Below are 18740 nucleotides of genomic sequence, written 5' to 3'. Positions count from 1 at the left end.
CAACAAAATTTATTAGAAATATTAAATGTTTAAAAAATAAATAGTTTTAAATTCCAAAAAATAAATCGTTATTGTTTTATGAAGAAAAAAAAATGTATTCTTTCTTTTTCAAGATTTTTAAAAAAATATCCATCTTTACGAGACCCTTTATTGAAATAACGATCGCAAGAGAAAAATTTTAAAACTCCAAAGACGTAAAGGAAACACAACGTGAGGAAAGGTTTTTATTCTTGATAGTCAAGAGAGAAAGAGAGAAAGAGAGGCTGGAAAGCAATATCCTGACAATATTGAAATCAACGGGCGGAAAACAAAAGTTGAAACACACCTGACTCGACGCATTCGTGCAAATCGAAGCAAAAAAGAATCGAAAAGATGCGCAAAGCAAAGAGCTTTGCGAGGAATGTTCATTGACAGTTAACTTCAATTTATCTACATTTTTAAAAATACTTTCCGTATTATTGTTGTTGCCTAAGAAAGTACAATCGAAGAAAAAATTTTATCTTGAATTAAAGGGCAATACAAATTTTCTAAACAAAAATTTTATTACTATTTTTATTAAAAAAAAAATTTTCAATTATTTCTATATAAAAAATTTTAAATCGGCCTTTAGTCGCAGGGCCTAAATAGTTTTCCCTATTTAAAAGAAAATTTTTGACAAGAATTCCCAGGCAAAACCCCAAATAGGGTATTCACTAGTTTCAAAAGAGGATACTGGTCAGGGCCTCGACAGGTTTCCTAGTTTTAAAAAAATGTAAATAAACTAAATTTTTTACAAAATGTCATTTTAAAAACTTAGTTTAAATTTTTTCAAACTGGAAAAACTATCGAGGCCTTGACTAGTATCCTCTTTTGAAACTAGAGAACACCCTATTTGGGGTTTTGCCTGGGAATTCTTGTCAAACCTCAAAAATAAAGAGGAATACTGTAATGGCCATAAAAGTAACAAAAAATAAAAAAAATCCCATAAATTTAAGAAAAATATATTTTACAGAAAATTGCAAATAAAAATTGAGGAAAATAATTATAACTGAGACTACCCTTTTTTGTCCTATCATATATGCCACAAATTACAAAAGTCTGAGAAGCATATAAATATAAAAATGTTTTAACTGCAGCAACGAGAATGATATACAATATTTAAAGCTATTTCGACTAATAAAAAAGTTTGTTTTTGTTTCTTTTTTTTTTGAGTATCTAACTATGTAAATAATTTGAAACTTTTTTTTTTTTATTATTACGATAATAAAAAAAAAAGTTTGGATAATTATTTTGCTCGCAGTTGACACACGTTCAGTATATATAGGGGGGTTAGAGAAGGAAACTCACGGTTCGCAATTACACCAACAGCACACCTTCTTTCGCCTTGTCCTCCCTCCCTCTACCTCCTCAACTCTATGGCAAACCACCGCGAACGCCCATTTAATTAATAGTTGCCAACGAATGCTTCAGTGCTTACGGAATTTTACCCGTGATTTTCGCCCAGTGGTTAATTATAGAATTATGTTGGTAATTCGCTCGAGAAATTCGATGCGTTTTAGTTCAACGAACTGACATTGGCAATTATAATATTGTTTTTAATATTTCAAAACAGGTAAACAAAAAAAAAAAAAAGAAAAAACTACAAAAGTTTGTCTAAACTTAAGTGGAACTATTTGATTCTGAATAAATTTTAGAATTTTTGTACTTTTACTTTTTTTTTTTTACTTCTCAAAATTTTAAATTAGATAAAAAAAAATATATTCTCAAATTAACAATATTAGTATTTTATTATTTCAAAGTAATTCTAAAATTTCTACTCTCATAGTAAGAATATAAGAATATATTTTTAATTTCCCAGGTGGAAAAGTTCCCGGTAGTCACTACCGGTAATAACTACCGATAGTGACTGTACAGGTAGCGGTACCGGTAGTTACTACCGGTAGTCACTACCGGGAACTTTTCCACCTGGGTTTTTAAAATTAATTATTTTGAAATTTTAAATATATTCTTATATATATGCACAAAAGAGAACAACATCTAAATGTGTAATCAAATAAAAGTTTCATTATGTTGTACTTTACAGACAGCATTGTTAATCAATGAGAAAAGGTTAAAAGGGATTTTCAGATCTCTGTTCAGAGTGAGTACGTTATATCTCTGGACGTGCGGCTGACCTAAATCAGAAGTAACTACTGGTTTTTGATACTTATAGTGATCACAGTACTCATTCTCATTAAAGCAGAAAAGGGTTTAAAAAAAAAAATTTTTTTTTTTACTTTAAAAAGAAGCAAAAAATTATAATAATTAATTTCTAATACATATTATAATTATTATATTCAAAAAGTACATATTTTTTCACACTGAAAAAATATGCAAAAATAAGGAAAAAAATTTATATGAGAAAAAAAGCGGAAATCAAATTCTTTGAGAGTTTGAAACTTTTTATCGACTTATAACCATCGAATCCTGATGGAATCAAAGGAGGGAGGGGGATGAGGGTGGATTTTCGCGCGTTTCGAAATACTAGCGAGTTGTGACAGTAGTTTCGCGTAGGTAAACTTTAGCCCATGATGTTGGTATTGCGAAGGATGCCTAGGAGTTCGAGTCACACCATCACCGCATGAATACCTAATGCAGTAATCTTATGCAACGCTCGACAACTTTCAACCCAAGATTTTGACACGCGCTTCCGTTTTCCGCTGTTGAAAGCTCTGCAATGATCGCGTCACCTATTCTCATAAAAATCTACCATCAACCAACTTTTTTAAATAATAAAAACAAAAAAAAAAGTGCCCAATTCCCCCTAGCATATTTATCGTCTTAAAAAAAAATTTATTTTTATTAGAAAAAAAATTTGACGCCATATTGGATCTGCCATTTTGAAATTTTGTATTCTTTTAAATCATAAAATTTTTTACTTCAATGATTTGCAATAAAATTTAATAATTTAAAAGAAATAAAATTTTCCTTTAGGTTGATTCGTATTGAAATTTCAAAAAAAAATTTACACTTTATTTTTTTTTTTAAATGGAAAAAATCTGAATATCGTTCAATTTGTCAAAAAAAAAATCCTTTTTTTTTTATATATATTTTCATAAATTTCCAAATCGAACAGGAAATAAGTTGATCAGAATTTTGTTAAATCGAAATTTATTTATAAATCTGATCATCTTTTATTCACCATTCAGCATCTATTTTTAAACATTCAATTTGGACAAACGAAAAAGTAAAAGAGGGATCAATGTATTTTTTTTTATTTTTTAAATTGCAAATCATTTTGAAGCATAGAGAAACAGAGAGAGAGAGAGAAAACTTACACGAAAGACAGTTCGGAATGCCGAATAATTATTAATCGAAAAATTATGGTTAGAAATTGCTTTTCGGAGCATTTTTCTCATTCATGAATATTTAGTTTTCTCAGTTCACTTTTAATCCGTGTAGAAAGCTTCAGGTCATCGTGTTGAAAAGGGGGAGCGCGTTATACTTTAGTTTAATGCATATTCATCATCTTCGCTTCCTTCTTATATACCATATATATAGACTAATGAGTGCGAGATATGATGAAAAATAATTTAAAAAAAAAAACCGAAATATCTGTCTCAGCAATATAAAATAAGATTGTATATGAATAAATAAAAAATCGATAAGAAATTCAATGCAAAATTTGATTAAATTATAGAATCATCATTTTAGAAAATAAATTAAATTGAATTTTATTTAATATTACTAAAGTATTAAAATTATTATTTTTAATGCATATTTTTTTTATGACAGTGTATCGTTAGCGATTTTTTTTTTTATTCTAAAACTTTAATTATAAAAAATTGTCCCTTTTTTTCAAAACTTCAAGTTTAGACTCGAAACATAAAATTACCGTCACGTGTGATACTTAAGATTTTTATTGCGCTTCAAAGTAAACGAAGTAGCAATTTTAATAATAATTTAAAAGGCACTTCAAAATTCAACTAAAACTTCATGTCCTCTCGGCTACTATAACGACGTTTTAAGGCACTTTAGTTTGCGGAGAACTTTAAAAGTCTTTATATAAACCGGCCTCTAACATGCTTCTATATACTTTTCTATAGAAAAGACGCGACGCTGTTCACAGCCCTACATCTTTTATAATAATATTAGTATCCCTAAATTAAAAAAAAAGAAGTATTAAATCAAGAAAACTCATTGATTCAATTTTAAGAAAACATAAGTAAAAAAATTTGTTTAAATTATTATTATCTAAAGAAAAAGAACAAAAAAATGTGGAACGCTTCACGATTTTGCGTGTCATCCTTGCGCAGGGGCCATGCTAATCTTCTCTGTATCGTTCCAATTTTAGTATATGTACTGCCGAAGCAAGTACAAAAGGTAGGGACAAATCTTTCCTTATATACTAAACATCGATTACCTATCACCACTTGCGAGAGATATTTTACATTGAGCAACGACACGTAGCCTCCTAGCGGTGTTCAACATAACTGAAAGTAATTAGAAATTCCTGCACGGTCGATAAAACCAAACAAGCCCGAACGTAATGTCTCTCATGGTAAAGTTAAACAAGAACCAGTGTAAAAATTTGTTGTTTGTGCTTAAAAATTATGCACAAATTTTAAAAATATAGTTACTAGATAAAAATTGAAAAAATTAAACTCACATATTAACATGAAGATTCATCTGTACTTCAAGATAAGATACCCTTTTTTACTTTTGCCATCGAGGATAGAATCTGCAAAAAGAAAATTAATTTTATAAGATTTTTATTTAATATTTATTTTATACTTAAAATTAAAATAAACTTATAATAATTTCCAAACAATAAAATTTAAAAAATTTCGAAACTACTGAAATATTAACGAAATGGAAACTATTTCATCAGTAACATTCACAAAATTCATTGTTCACAACAAGTTTTCTTTAGAATCATTTATATATATATAACTAACATTAATAAATGAAATTCCAACGGAATGAGATAATATTAAATTAAGTAACAAAAGAGCTTAGAGCAGATGGAATTAGAAGAGAAAGGTAAAATGGAGAGAAGTGTAGAAGGCATCGCTTGTTCGAAAAGAGCTGTGGCATTGTCGAAGTTTCATTAGAGTTCGCAATAAACGAGGTTTCAACCACATTTCGCTTTACTACCAATAGGTCTTTCTCTCTCTCTCTCTCTCTCTATTTTCTCTCTTCACTCATTCATTCTATCTCACTCCTGTTCTAGTTCACGTTACATGTGCTATTTCTCTCTTAGGACTTCCTCATTCCGGTAAATCAATTAGTCGGGCTAATTACGCGGCTAGTTTACCGGATGGAAAACGACGTACGTCGCTCTTACAGGTGCCAAACCTGCTCCCCGATGCAAGTGGTTACCATGCAATACATATATATATACAAAAGATATAATGCAAGTGTGAAAATGACGAGGTGCGTGATCGTGGATCGACATATTCATGTTTACGTCCAAAACATGCTCAAAAGTTTGCCATAAACGAGTTTCCGCAAGTGAGCTATACAACACCGATATTAAATTTGACCCGCACACTCTCTAAAATATCGTGTTCCTCTTCTCTCTCTACGTTTCAAAAAGAGAATGATGCACACGAATGAAATAATGGTTTATTAATTACTCGCCTGCTTTCTGTTCATTATTGAAATCTATGTTACGATCATTTTAAATTAAAAACACTTTTTCATTTCTCCTATTATTAGTTATATATATATATATAATTTTGCATATTATGCAAATACATAGTATATTATAATTTACAACGTGTATTATAGAAATTAGTTACTATATACAAAATACAATCATCATTAGGTATATATTATTATTGGCAAAATTTGAAATGAGAATAATAAACATGTGGTGATAAAACATAATGAAAATTAATGATAATTAAAACTGAAAAAGTTAGAAATATTTAGATCGTTTAATTTAATATTTTTTTAAATTTTAATTCAATGTAATTATTTGATTGAAAAAAAAATGAGATACGAACATTATTGCAGTAGTACAAAATAAAAATTTCTAACTTCCAGGGGATTCGAACGCCAACCCTAAATAGCAGAACGTAACTCACAATTCCAAGTGCCTTAACGACCACAACCATCGTGGTATAAAATTCTAAACTTGATATAAACATGTTATAAAAGATTAAAAGAATATTAATAATTTATTAATTATTTTAAAAAAATATATTTTCCTTCTTAATATAACACAACACAAATAGAAAAAGAAGGAACAGTTTTATCAATAAAGAAAGAAATTATTGTCCTCTCGCTTTTAATTCATGAATAAAACACGAGGATAAAATTCACGAAAAATGTTTTATAAAATGATGATAGGATTTTTTTTTCTCTTTTCCTTTTACCGCAAAACCGTCTAAAACGATTTTAATAAAAGATCCGCAGGGTTTTAAGAAAACTCGAGTAAAATTATGGATGGAATATATTTTGTCCTGACAGCATATGCGCTCATATCCTTCCCGAATATATATATATATATATATAACATTGATTGAACAACTTACAAGAATCAGTTCCATAACCCGCATATGTCACTCTACTTCTCCTATACACATGTTTCTCTTTGATATAAATGTCCCCGAACAACCACTGCCCTAAAACCACATTAAATCTCACAGGCCCTCCTTCTTCTTCTTCTTCTTCTTCTCTTTCTCCTCAAATGCCATAAAATTACGATTTCTGTCACTGACATCACATATGTGTGGATGAGAGGAATAATCTGATTTATATTTTCTAAAAATAAATTTCTACATATAGGAAAGACTATATATCGACTTTTTTTCTTTCCATCAATTTGACGCAGCAAAATTTGATTTTGAAAGTTCCTTGCAATATTCTCTAATTTTTTTATTTTCCCCATTTTTTGGAATACTTTTTTTTATTTAGAGACTTAAATTTAGGGTGCATAATTATCCTATAAAAATTAATACTCTGAATTTTATTAGATATTATTTAAAAAACAAAAAAACAAAATAATAAAGAATAAGAAAAATAAACTTGGAAAAGATATTAATCAAATCAATATTTCAAGTATAACAGGAAACATTATTTGATATTCCAGTTTTCCAAACGTATATGTATGAATTTATTTTATTTGATTTTCTTTTCTACGAACTTTAAACAGTTATAGCATTTGTTATGTCGCAGTTTTTCCATAAAATACTTCATTACTCTACTTTTTTTTTGCATTGCAATCGGAATTACGTTATCGTCCTCATAAATAATAAATTCTCTTGTGTATTTCCGGTACTATGTATATAGAAGCCTTCCCAAGGTATACTTTTATTAATTCAACTATATATATACACACAGAAGACAAAAGATACTTAAAAAGCGTTCCTTTTCTACACTATAAACTAAGAAACACACACAGGAAAAGTTTCTTTTTTCTGAGACTTGCATTACAAAACTTTGTTATGTATTTTTATTACGAAAACATTTTTCCGGAACAATCGTAAATTGCTATTAAGGGTTATGTATCGAGATCGAGTTCAGAAGACACAGAATTATTGAGATCGTAAAGTTTGATAAACATCTTAAGAGTAAAGTTCGAGGAAGTAATAAACTCCAAGAGAGAGGGAGAGATAAAAAAAAAGGGGGGGGTGAATAAAACGAAAAAAACAAGATAAAAACTACTACCAAATTTTCAATTAGTAAGCGACAAGTATAAGAAAAGAGGCATTTTCTATATATAGAAGATCAACAAGGAACTGGGTATTTATTCTGAAACTACCCTCACGGGCATTTTCTTTCGTCGAAGATTGTTCCGTGGGATATTTTAATTTTCATAACTTCAGAAAGTTTCACATTTTTTGCGTATACATACTTTTTACTTCTTCACTGAACTTGTGCTGTTAGTGGAAACTTTCTTCAGGATTTTTCTCAACCAGAGGACTTTTTTTTCTATAATAAAACTATATAATCGTTTTTTGTTTTTCTTTTTTTTTTTAAAAAAAAAAATTTTTACTTTCAAGGCGCGCCACATTTTATATCAGATTATCTGATAAAGATGATGATTATCAACTTAAAAAATTAATGTATAAAAAAAATTATATACATTTCCATGAATTTTCTAAAACATTTTGTAAAGTTTTTAGAAAATTTTATAAAGTTTTAAAAAGGTTTCATAAAGTTTCTAAAAAGTTTCTAGAATTTTTCATTAAGCTTCTCTAAGTTTCAATAGAAATTTCTACTAAATTGCAAGTTTCTGGAAAGTTTCATTTAGAATCTAATAAAGTTTTAGAAAGTTCTACAATTTTCAAAAGATTCCATCAAGTTTTTAGAAACTTTTCGAGTTCAATGAAGATTCTAGAATATTCGATGAAAGTTATAATAGAAAATTTTCCTACTGTATATCAATCGACAAAAGCCATATGACAAACCAATTTAATATAAAAGCATTCTAAAAGCATTCTAATAATTTAAGAAGAAGAAAAATAAAACGAACTTTATATAACAATTGCTACCATACTAGGATAGGAATGTTTGATGAGAACAATATGGGTTGGAAGATATCTTAGCTAGATTTATATATATATGTATATATGAAGATGAAGAGAAGGTAATATGAAAAGTTAGTCTGTGCACTTTCCTGCTGCAAGGAAGTCGTTGCAACTTACACGACAATGGTTTTCATTCATCGTCATCATTCTGACATCCTTCCCCCTTTTATTTTCTATAGGGGAAGAGATAACAAAACGTCGCGTAATTACCAACGACTGAGAGCGGGTGATACTGTCATAAGTAGTTTGCGATATTGTCCAACCGCCAAGAGTGCAAATTAAATGAACATAGAAATTCAGTTTCCAACTAATGTCAAGGGGTAACATTCCGTGCAGATGGTCCCATTATCAAATAACATTTTCAATGCATATCAAAATCGATATCATTTGACAAAGTTTTGTTATTTAAACATTGATTGCATCATATTTAATAGAGGGAATTAATCACTTCAACACTTTTCATTATTAATTTCAGAGAGGGCAAATAATTTACCAATCAATCCAACTAAATTCAAATTAAACCGATTGAAATTGCTTATTATTATTATCAATATTATTATTATTATTCATATTTAACGAATTACCAAAAAAATCTAATTTCTAAAAGTTCAAATTAAGGTAAATGTCCCAGTTTCTGACCACATTAAGATTGGGACAGATTACCTTACTAGAAAATCGAATACAAATATTATTTTCTACAACAAATTTTTGTTAAAAATTATAAAAACAGCTTTAAAAAAACCAATATTTTCAACAACAAAAAGCCACATTGACTGAAAAACAATTCAATTGAATAACATTGATTAAAAGCAGAAACGCAGCATTTTACGTCACTTGTAATGAGATGCCCTGCAGTGTGAATGCGGTATTGGATATAATATATGTATATATACTCAATATAAAGGTTTCGAGAAATTTATGGAAGGACAATAATAAACGATTATCGATTTTGTATCTGTCCTACATGTCAGATAGTTTCATTTCCACCGTTTGTCACTCAAATCCCAAAGCGATTATTACTAAATGCAATTACTTTACGCTTCCAGCCAATTTTCGTTTCATCCAATCCGTTCAATCGTGGCACTACAGTTTCATTTTGTCTATATACGTATATATATATATATTATGGACATATTTCTGCGCACGTACGCAACGTACTACGTGCAAAAAGTTTTACCGAGCTACTTTAAATGCACTTGTCCTCACCTGTCGTTCATGTATTGGACAATCGCGGTGACCATTTAACAGAGAGAATAAAAAAGAAAAACACATCACGAACAGAGAATTAAACGATATATATATATACATATATTGTTAAAATACATCATTTTATCGCAATGATGTAACGCATCATTTTCACGCTTGATATCCATATTAATTACTATAGAAAGAAAATGGCATAACAATATTGGTTAACATAATAATTTTGCAGAAGAGAAACTAAATTTATTGGTACAAAAGGTTCTAAAATTCACTTGTTAGAATTTTTATTAGACAAAATTTCTAACAAATTACATTAGATCTTAAAATGCATCCCTTTGTTATAATTGTAAACGAGACAAAAAACCTGATTTAATCCTACAACAACAAATATAGAAGAAAGTAAACGAAATTGAATCTTAAGAGAAAATTCATTTTCACTGACGAGAAATGAAGTGTTTTGTGTTTCTGTAAACGTATATATCGTAATCAATTTGCAGTATAAAGGCGGATCTTAACCTCCTGCTGTCTCAATCAACTGTCGATTGTTTATCGACTATCAGTCACCGGTACACGATTGCCAATTATCTTGCAATTTAGCAATTATGAATTGAACCTGACTCAAGGAAAGCCATTCTCACTGAAACATCCATGACCTGTAATTCTTGCAATGTAATGCAATCAGCAAAAGCAGACACATATATATATAGACACAGTCTCGAGCCAAAATTGACAGTATTGTTGAAAGAAAATATTAATCATTATCTCATTCAATTAAAAAAAAAATGTACTTTTTCATTGGAATTTGACTTAATTTTCATTTTATAAATAAGTTTATAAAAGGAAATCAATAAATTCCATCAAGTTATATATTTTCATTTTAATTGAATATAAATTCCGAGCATTTACTCAATTTTATAAATATATCTAAAAATATTTTTCCTAATTGATTTTTAATAGTAAAATTTCTGTTTGATGCCCCCGATGGCATTGACGATATTAAAAAATACTTTTTCCGTATGTATATATGTGTTTGCGTGCTTCTTGCATTTATATAACCTATAACGATCAACGACTTCTCGGGATACTTGGAGATTGGAATTTAAATCAGCAAAAGCTTTTAGTTACAGGCTTTGCTCGGAAACCTTTGAATTGAATCAATCCACTTGTAAACGAAGCATTGAAGCGCAAATAGTTCTCTCAACAAGTTTAATCCATCTTCGATCTAAATCTAAAGTTACACGATCCTCGTCTTTTGTTTTCCACTATATATATAATACATACAACATTCAAACATCAACAATTCCATAAACAATTCTAATTTCCCTTCAATTGAGGATTTAATTAAAATATATAGCATTATTAACAGTTTCCGATTCTTTGTTTCTCTGTATATGTGTGACATCCGATAAATTGATCAATTAGTGACTCAACAACCAAATTATTTTCACCGAGTAATTTATTATTCTCTCCAATTAAACCGGAATATAAATTTAATTTCTACATAACTTAGATTGTATAAATTAGTTTCGAATAAAAAAGGAAAGAAGTAATTCAAAAACAAAAAAAAAATAAAGAACAAATATCAATTCACATTGGAAAAATAATTATTGGACATTGATTATATAAAATTTCACTCTCTTACTTATATACACAACGTTCAAAACATTATAGACACACTCCAGAAACATTGAATGGTTTGTTTGCCAATTTAAACATTTGAAAATGATCCCATCAAATCCAAAACTTTAATGAAGTTGTAATCAAATATTTAGAAAACACACAATTGTATATAACAGTTTCATTTCGCCAACAATTGAAATTTACTTTCATAGATACTGCGAGTAGCATTTGAAATGGAAACTAAATATTTACTTAAAATGCAGACAAAATTTTTTAACGATAAAAAAAATATTTTCTTAAGGCAAGAGGTAAAAATTATTATTATCATTAATAATTAATTATAATAATGATAATAATAATTATCCATATTATAAAATGATTTTACCGCCGCCGATTCAGAAAGAAAGACCATAACCTCAAAATAATGGTCAAGATCAAGAGGCGAACATAACCTTAAAATCAGATACATAACCTTCGATCTCCTATCGCATTTGCCCTTCATTAATGTATCATAATCTCAAATTTAGGGTGAAGCGTCACAAGCGAACATAACCTCTACCTTTCCCCTGATTAGCGTACCATAACCTCAAAATTTAGATCAAGGGTCAAGAGGTGAATTTAACCTTTAAATTTAAGTTAAAAAACCTACTTAAAAAACAAAGAAACATTTTTCTAAATATTCATAACATTTTTTTGGAATATTTATTGATATTTTAAAATTTTATCAAAAAAATAGTTTATTTAAAATTTATTAAATATAAAAATTAAATAATTAAAATGAGGAGTCAAAGAACTGGGCCCCACCTCGTAATAATAATAATAATAATAATTTCAAGTGTCTGAAAAAGGTCATTCACACAAATCATTCAGCAGATTTGAGATAAATCATTAAATTTTTAACGATATAACCACCCACAGCCTTTAATTTAGCGCATAAATGTAATCGACGCGACTAATAAACGAGCATTTGTGTGACCAAAGCTCATGCTTGTAAAATGTCATAAAATATTGCGGTCGTTTCTACGCTCCGACCCCAAAAACCACGATGAGTGCAAAATTCGACTTTTATTGTATCACTGACATATTACTGAACAGACGCAAATCACGCATTTCAAAAGGATTATAAAGTAACTCATTTTTCATTTATACACATGAATACAAATCCTTTTTTTTTTTTTTGAACATTCGTTTATTAATCTTTTTCAAAAAAAAAGAGAGAAAAAATAGGGTTACATTAAAAATTCCTCCAAATCGAATTTATCAAACAAATAAAATTTCACAATTTAATGTAATGGGAAAAAATTTATATTTCTATAGAAATAGAATTTTGTTTTTGAAATTAGGGGCGAATAAAGGATGTATATAGAATGTCTCAGAATATATGTTAGTCGATGTCTCTAGACGTTGGAAAGTGCGAAAGTCGTTTCTACAATGCTATATATATATATATGTACTAAGGACATCCGATGATATTGCGAGAAGTGATTTATGCTAGAGGCGCGAGACCGCATATTGCGGTAAAAGACACTCCATGTAGTTGAACACACTAGTACACCGATACTAATGCTTATGCCAATATCCAAAGGAATCTACCTCAAACTCTGCTTGTGCAATGAGTTACCGCTTTCGTCGCCACTACCACGTCCTTTACATTTCACTGATCAGAACTCAAACCCCATATGTTTATTTCTAACCCTACTCGAATAATAATCAAATTATTACTTGCATTTCCGATCATAAATTGAGGCTCAAGAATTACATATTTATACTACATATATCAATATTAATATAGCCCATGAATATAGGAAGTCAAATTAATTGATCCAAAAACCCTTTAATTTTGAGGTTATGTTCGCCTCTTAACCGGAATCTTTAGCCAAATTTTGAGGTTATGCCGCGATGATTATTTTAATCTAATCTACCTTTTCTAAAGTAAGCAATTAATTTATGATAAAAATTTACCTTATACCAGTGATCATTGTAGTGACGAAGAAATCCTTAAAAACCTGATGATTCACTTCGGAAGAAGAAGCACCTGAAATTAAAAAAATATACTTTTAGAATGTTTAAATTATACAAATTAAATATTAAAATTAAAACTATATTTATACAATCTATATTTATACGTAATGAATAAATAACAATTCTTCGTGTCAAGAAATTTCATCAAATAAACTAATTAAAATACGAACATGAAAAAAAAAACTTTTTCATATTGAAAATAACTTCTTTCAAATGAATTATCAAACTATCATATACCAATAAACGTGAAACGTGTGGCAATTTTATTTTTGTGTGGAATTCGAAAATATTTACGGAATGCTCATAGTATAATTCGAAAACGCGTGTAATTTCAGATTGGAATGTCAATTTTACGCTCTATACGGTACTTCGATTGACTCTGACAAATTGTTTCGTTGTTTTCCTATTTTTTTTATTTTTTTTTTTTGTATTTTAAGTTTACAAAACACCGCATCTACTCTCATGCGAACTCGAATTCAGAAAAAGAATTGGTTTGAAAAAATCAACAGAGAGAAACTAGATCTGATGCTCTATGTAGTAATCAGGAAATCCAATTTTATACTTTCACTAACCATAGAATAGAATTTGTTTCGATTCAAAAACCTAACCTCTCGAGAGAAATATCTCCTATTTCCTTTTGTTTTCAGATATATATATAATATAAAATGATTGCAATTCAATTTTATTATCTTCCATAAGAAGGAAAATTAATAAAAATTATATTCCTTTATAATAACTAAAATTGATAGAATTATAATTTCACAGAATTTTTCTTTACCCAACTTTTTTATTTAAAAATAATTTAAAAAATATAATTCACCTTATTTCACCAAAATTTTTATTTGACCGAAATTGCAAATGACCGAACAAACATAACCTACGAAATGATTTAGGCGCGAATTTCAAAATCGGCCAATCACAATTTTGTTTGGTTATCATTGTTCGGTCAAATGAAAAATCGGCGTTTTAAAAATTCAATAAAATAAAATTTATTTTAATCTGTAAATCTCAGAGTTGCAACATTTCATGAAGTGGAATTTATATACATATATAGAGAAACAAAAATAATAAATTTTTAATTGACACTGATAACGTTGGGGGTGTCGATGTGAATTATATGCCGAAAGTAATTAGTGGTGGTAAGTCGTTAGCGTTAATGAATAAGTAAGGTTAATTTGCGAATGGATTTCACACTCGTTAATACCCGAGGGCATTCATTTCATTATTGAGACTAAAACTAACTATAACCTTCGAACCCTCGCTATATGCGCGCGCATGAGAATACAATTCAATGTCTTGGTTACGTTTCCACTCACATGAACCCTTTTCCAATCGTTTCTATAGAGATATATACTTTTTTTTCTTTTCACTTTTTTCCACACGGTTTCAACAATTCCCCCCAGCCCCCGCAAATACAGAATTTGCACCGCGACCTTTTTCGGCTCTTCTGCACGAGACGCTCACGAATGTCACTTGACATATCAGCCTGTCGTCTCGAATGCAACGAGATGTCGAAAAAAAAGAGAGAAATAGAGAGAGAAAATAACAAGTACTACATCTGACAGTTCTTTATTTCTCACACTAGAAAAACTCATGTCTATAAAATTCGTTGAATTATAAGTTCAACAAAATCATTATCTAAAAAACAAGTTGTAAATTCAGATGTTCATTACATGAACATTTTGCTTCCTCTTTACGATCAGCAAAAAAATTTGCTTCCTCGTGGAGAAAGCAAAATTTTATTGACAAAATGTGAATATTTGATTTTTTAACTTTCATTAATTATTTAAATTTACCTCAAATGTATACTTTATATATCGATCGATTCGTCTTGACGTAAGGAATACAATTATTTCATATATAAACTTCAATTTAAAAAATCACAAAATTTTATAACCAAAATGTGAATTTTTGATTTTTTAACTTTCATTAATTTATCTTAGGCAGACGATTTTATTGCATATTCTTGCACAAAATACACCGAAAAGTGTAGAAAAAAATTGACACCCAGATCCGAGTAGAGGAAGACCGTTTTTATGACCAAAAACGCATCCAAAAGCATAAAAAACTTACCAAAAAAATTCAATTTTTCTTAGGCAGACGATTTTATTGCATATTCTTGCACAAAATACACCGAAAAGTGTAGAAAAAAATTGACACCCTGATCCGAGTAGAGGAAGACACTTTTTATGACCAAAAACGCATCCAAAAGCATAAAAAACTTTCCAAAAAAATTCAATTTTTCTTAGGCAGACGATTTTATTGCATATTCTTGCATAAAATACACCGAAAAGTGTAGAAAAAAATTGACACCCTGATCCGATTAGAGGAAGACACTTTTTATGACCAAAAACGCATCCAAAAGCATAAAAAACTTACCAAAAAAATTCAATTTTTCTTAGGCAGACGATTTTATTGCATATTCTTGCATAAAATACACCGAAAAGTGTAGAAAAAAATTGACACCCTGATCCGAGTAGAGGAAGACACTTTTTATGACCAAAAACGCATCCAAAAGCATAAAAAACTTTCCAAAAAAATTCCATTTTTCTTAGGCAGACGATTTTATTGCATATTCTTGCACAAAATACACCGAAAAGTGTAGACAAAAATTGACACCCTGATCCGAGTAGAGGAAGACACTTTTTATGACCAAAAACGCATCCAAAAGCATAAAAAACTTTCCAAAAAAATTCAATTTTTCTTAGGCAGACGATTTTATTGCATATTCTTGCATAAAATACACCGAAAAGTGTAGAAAAAAATTGACACCCTGATCCGAGTAGAGGAAGACACTTTTTATGACCAAAAACGCATCCAAAAGCATAAAAAACTTTCCAAAAAAATTCAATTTTTCTTAGGCAGACGATTTTATTGCATATTCTTGCATAAAATACACCGAAAAGTGTAGAAAAAAATTGACACCCTGATCCGAGTAGAGGAAGACACTTTTTATGACCAAAAACGCATCCAAAAGCATAAAAAACTTTCCAAAAAAATTCAATTTTTCTTAGGCAGACGATTTTATTGCATATTCTTGCACAAAATACACCGAAAAGTGTAGAAAAAAATTGACACCCTGATCCGAGTAGAGGAAGACACTTTTTATGGCCAAAAACGCATCCAAAAGCATAAAAAACTGTCCAAAAAAATTCAATTTTTCTTAGGCAGACGATTTTATTGCATATTCTTGCACAAAATACACCGAAAAGTGTAGAAAAAAATTGACACCCTGATCCGAGTAGAGGAAGACACTTTTTATGGCCAAAAACGCATCCAAAAGCATAAAAAACTTTCCAAAAAAATTCAATTTTTCTTAGGCAGACGATTTTATTGCATATTCTTGCACAAAATACACCGAAAAGTGTAGAAAAAAATTGACACCCTGATCCGAGTAGAGGAAGACACTTTTTATGACCAAAAACGCATCCAAAAGCATAAAAAACTTTCCAAAAAAATTCCATTTTTCTTAGGCAGACGATTTTATTGCATATTCTTGCACAGAATACACCGAAAAGTGTAGAAAAAAATTGACACCCTGATCCGAGTAGAGGAAGACACTTTTTATGACCAAAAAAAATCCATTAAAACCTGTTAAAGTTATCTTCTAAACAAAAAAGGGATCCACACACACACACATACATACATCCGGACAATTGATCAGGATCTCATATAACATGTTTCTATAAAGAAAAAAATTTGTTTCCGCCACTTTGAAAAGTTTTATAAACGAAAGGACTACAAAGCTTCCTCCACGAGGAAGCAAAAATTTAATTTATATTGAATAATTGAATGAATACGTCTTGATCTTGTTTTGAAAATTAGTTTCATGTAGAAACTTAGCTAAATCGGAAAGGAATTTCAAGAACTTCAATCTGTTACCAAGTTATTTGTTAATTAAAATTGTTATCTTCTAAACTGGATCACGATACTCTCTAAATTTGAAATAGCGAAAATTTCACTGTTTGAATCAGCGAATAAAGTTTTCACTGCAAATCAGCGGTTACAGCTAATAAAATAGCGAAACACGAATCGGCGAACGTCGGTCATTTTCGTCGGAAGATAAATTTATTTTAAAATGGAGTATTCCGCTGATTGAAATAGTTGTTAGTCGCTGATTCGCAGCTGCATACTTATAGCTTTTTCAATCAGCGACTATTCGCTGCCAATCAGCGGATTTTAGCTGATTCAAATTTAGAGAGTAATGTGAAAGTTTGTTTTAATTTTCAAATATCAAAATTTGTCGATATAAATGCAGAAAATTTAAGGAAATTTTAATTCTTTAAATCTAACAGATTTAGCAAATTTCTACACGAGTTTTTGATGTTTAAAAGTTTCAATAGACGATAATGGAACCCGTACAGAAATTCGCCAACCTGGCTCTGACCTGGTTGTAACAGGGAATCCGACTGAGGGCCACACTAGCCTGTGTAGAAATTGCCCTATGAGGGCCCTAGTAGGGAATGAAACGCCACATCTGATCAGGGCGACCAGAATATGTGGATTTCCTAATCAGGGCCACATCAGGCGCGGCGTTTCATCCCCTAATAGGGCAGCCTAATCCGGCCCCGATCTGGGATTACCTATTTCATGTGGATTCAGGGCTTACCGACGTGGGCCCTGCCAGGACCCATTCAAAATTTCTACACGTGAAATTATAATCGATACAAATAAGTTGAAAGTATTGAATTATTATGTTACAATTGACATTGTAGTTGAAATATTCTAAACATATATATATAATGAAGACCTACAAACTTTTGAGGAAAATCGTATATAGCGGAAGTTATATATATACATGTGCGGGAATGCAGCAAGGCAGAAGTAGACGACAGACGACAAAAGCACGTGGACGATGCAAGTTAGTGGAAGGTTTTCGGTTGGTTAGTAGGTTGTTGGGTTGTAGGTAAAAGGTGTGTAACGCAGTACTGCGCTTGTTATAGTACAACTAGTACATACATATAGTTCGCTCAGGAAACGCGAGCATATGCTTGAGAAATTACTCACATGAGAGGCGATGGTTTGCAGGGAGGAGAAATAGAGAGAGAGAGAATGCGAGAGAGAAAAAGAAAGAAAGATAGTAAAATGAGAAGCATCAGGAAAAAAAAGGAGACAAAACGAAAAAAAAAGAATAGCCTAAAAAAGAAAAGTTTTAGTAAAGAATAAAACGAGCTAGTGGAGAAGAAAACGAGAGGGAGACAGAAGGAAAGTGGAAAAAAAATGAGAAAAAGGGTTTGGAAGGGAAGGCGAAAGACCCTGCGCTCCCTCTCTCTCTCACCATATTTTTTTTTCTCGTTTAAAGTAATTTCTCTCCTGCACTCCTGTACGAGGTTTCGCGATAATTGTTTAAAAAAAAAATTTTTTCTCTTTTTTTCACGTTCAACAGCCAGACTGTGA

The 18740-nt window shown here is 30.0% G+C and overlaps 1 protein-coding gene, 1 long non-coding RNA gene and 1 other non-coding gene across 11 annotated transcripts in view; all 3 read right to left on the bottom strand.

The window, feature by feature from the left end:
- LOC127276710 (uncharacterized) overlaps nt 1-18740 on the bottom strand; it is a 119101-nt gene that overhangs the window by 73062 nt on the left and 27299 nt on the right. For both annotated transcript variants that reach the window (XR_007842241.1, XR_007842240.1), the window contains exons 3-4: nt 13284-13356; nt 4628-4699 (exon numbers count right to left, since the gene is read on the bottom strand). This is a non-coding gene — a long non-coding RNA (uncharacterized LOC127276710). The remainder of the gene's footprint in view (nt 1-4627; nt 4700-13283; nt 13357-18740) is intronic.
- The window catches only part of LOC127276707 (iron-sulfur cluster assembly 2 homolog, mitochondrial), a 345592-nt gene that overhangs the window by 304285 nt on the left and 22567 nt on the right, over nt 1-18740 (bottom strand). The gene's annotated exons all lie outside the window — the stretch shown is intronic.
- Nucleotides 4230-4336, bottom strand: LOC127276770 (U6 spliceosomal RNA). Its single transcript, XR_007842258.1, has one exon. It is a non-coding gene; the product is annotated as a U6 spliceosomal RNA (small nuclear RNA).

The sequence above is a fragment of the Leptopilina boulardi genome, unplaced genomic scaffold, assembly GCF_019393585.1.
Source record: "Leptopilina boulardi isolate dan_hultmark-lab unplaced genomic scaffold, ZJU_Lbou_2.1 LbouV2_151, whole genome shotgun sequence".
Lineage (NCBI taxonomy): Eukaryota > Metazoa > Arthropoda > Insecta > Hymenoptera > Figitidae > Leptopilina > Leptopilina boulardi.
The sequence above is the reverse complement of the archived record's forward strand: the minus strand, read 5'-3'. Positions and strand labels throughout refer to the sequence as shown.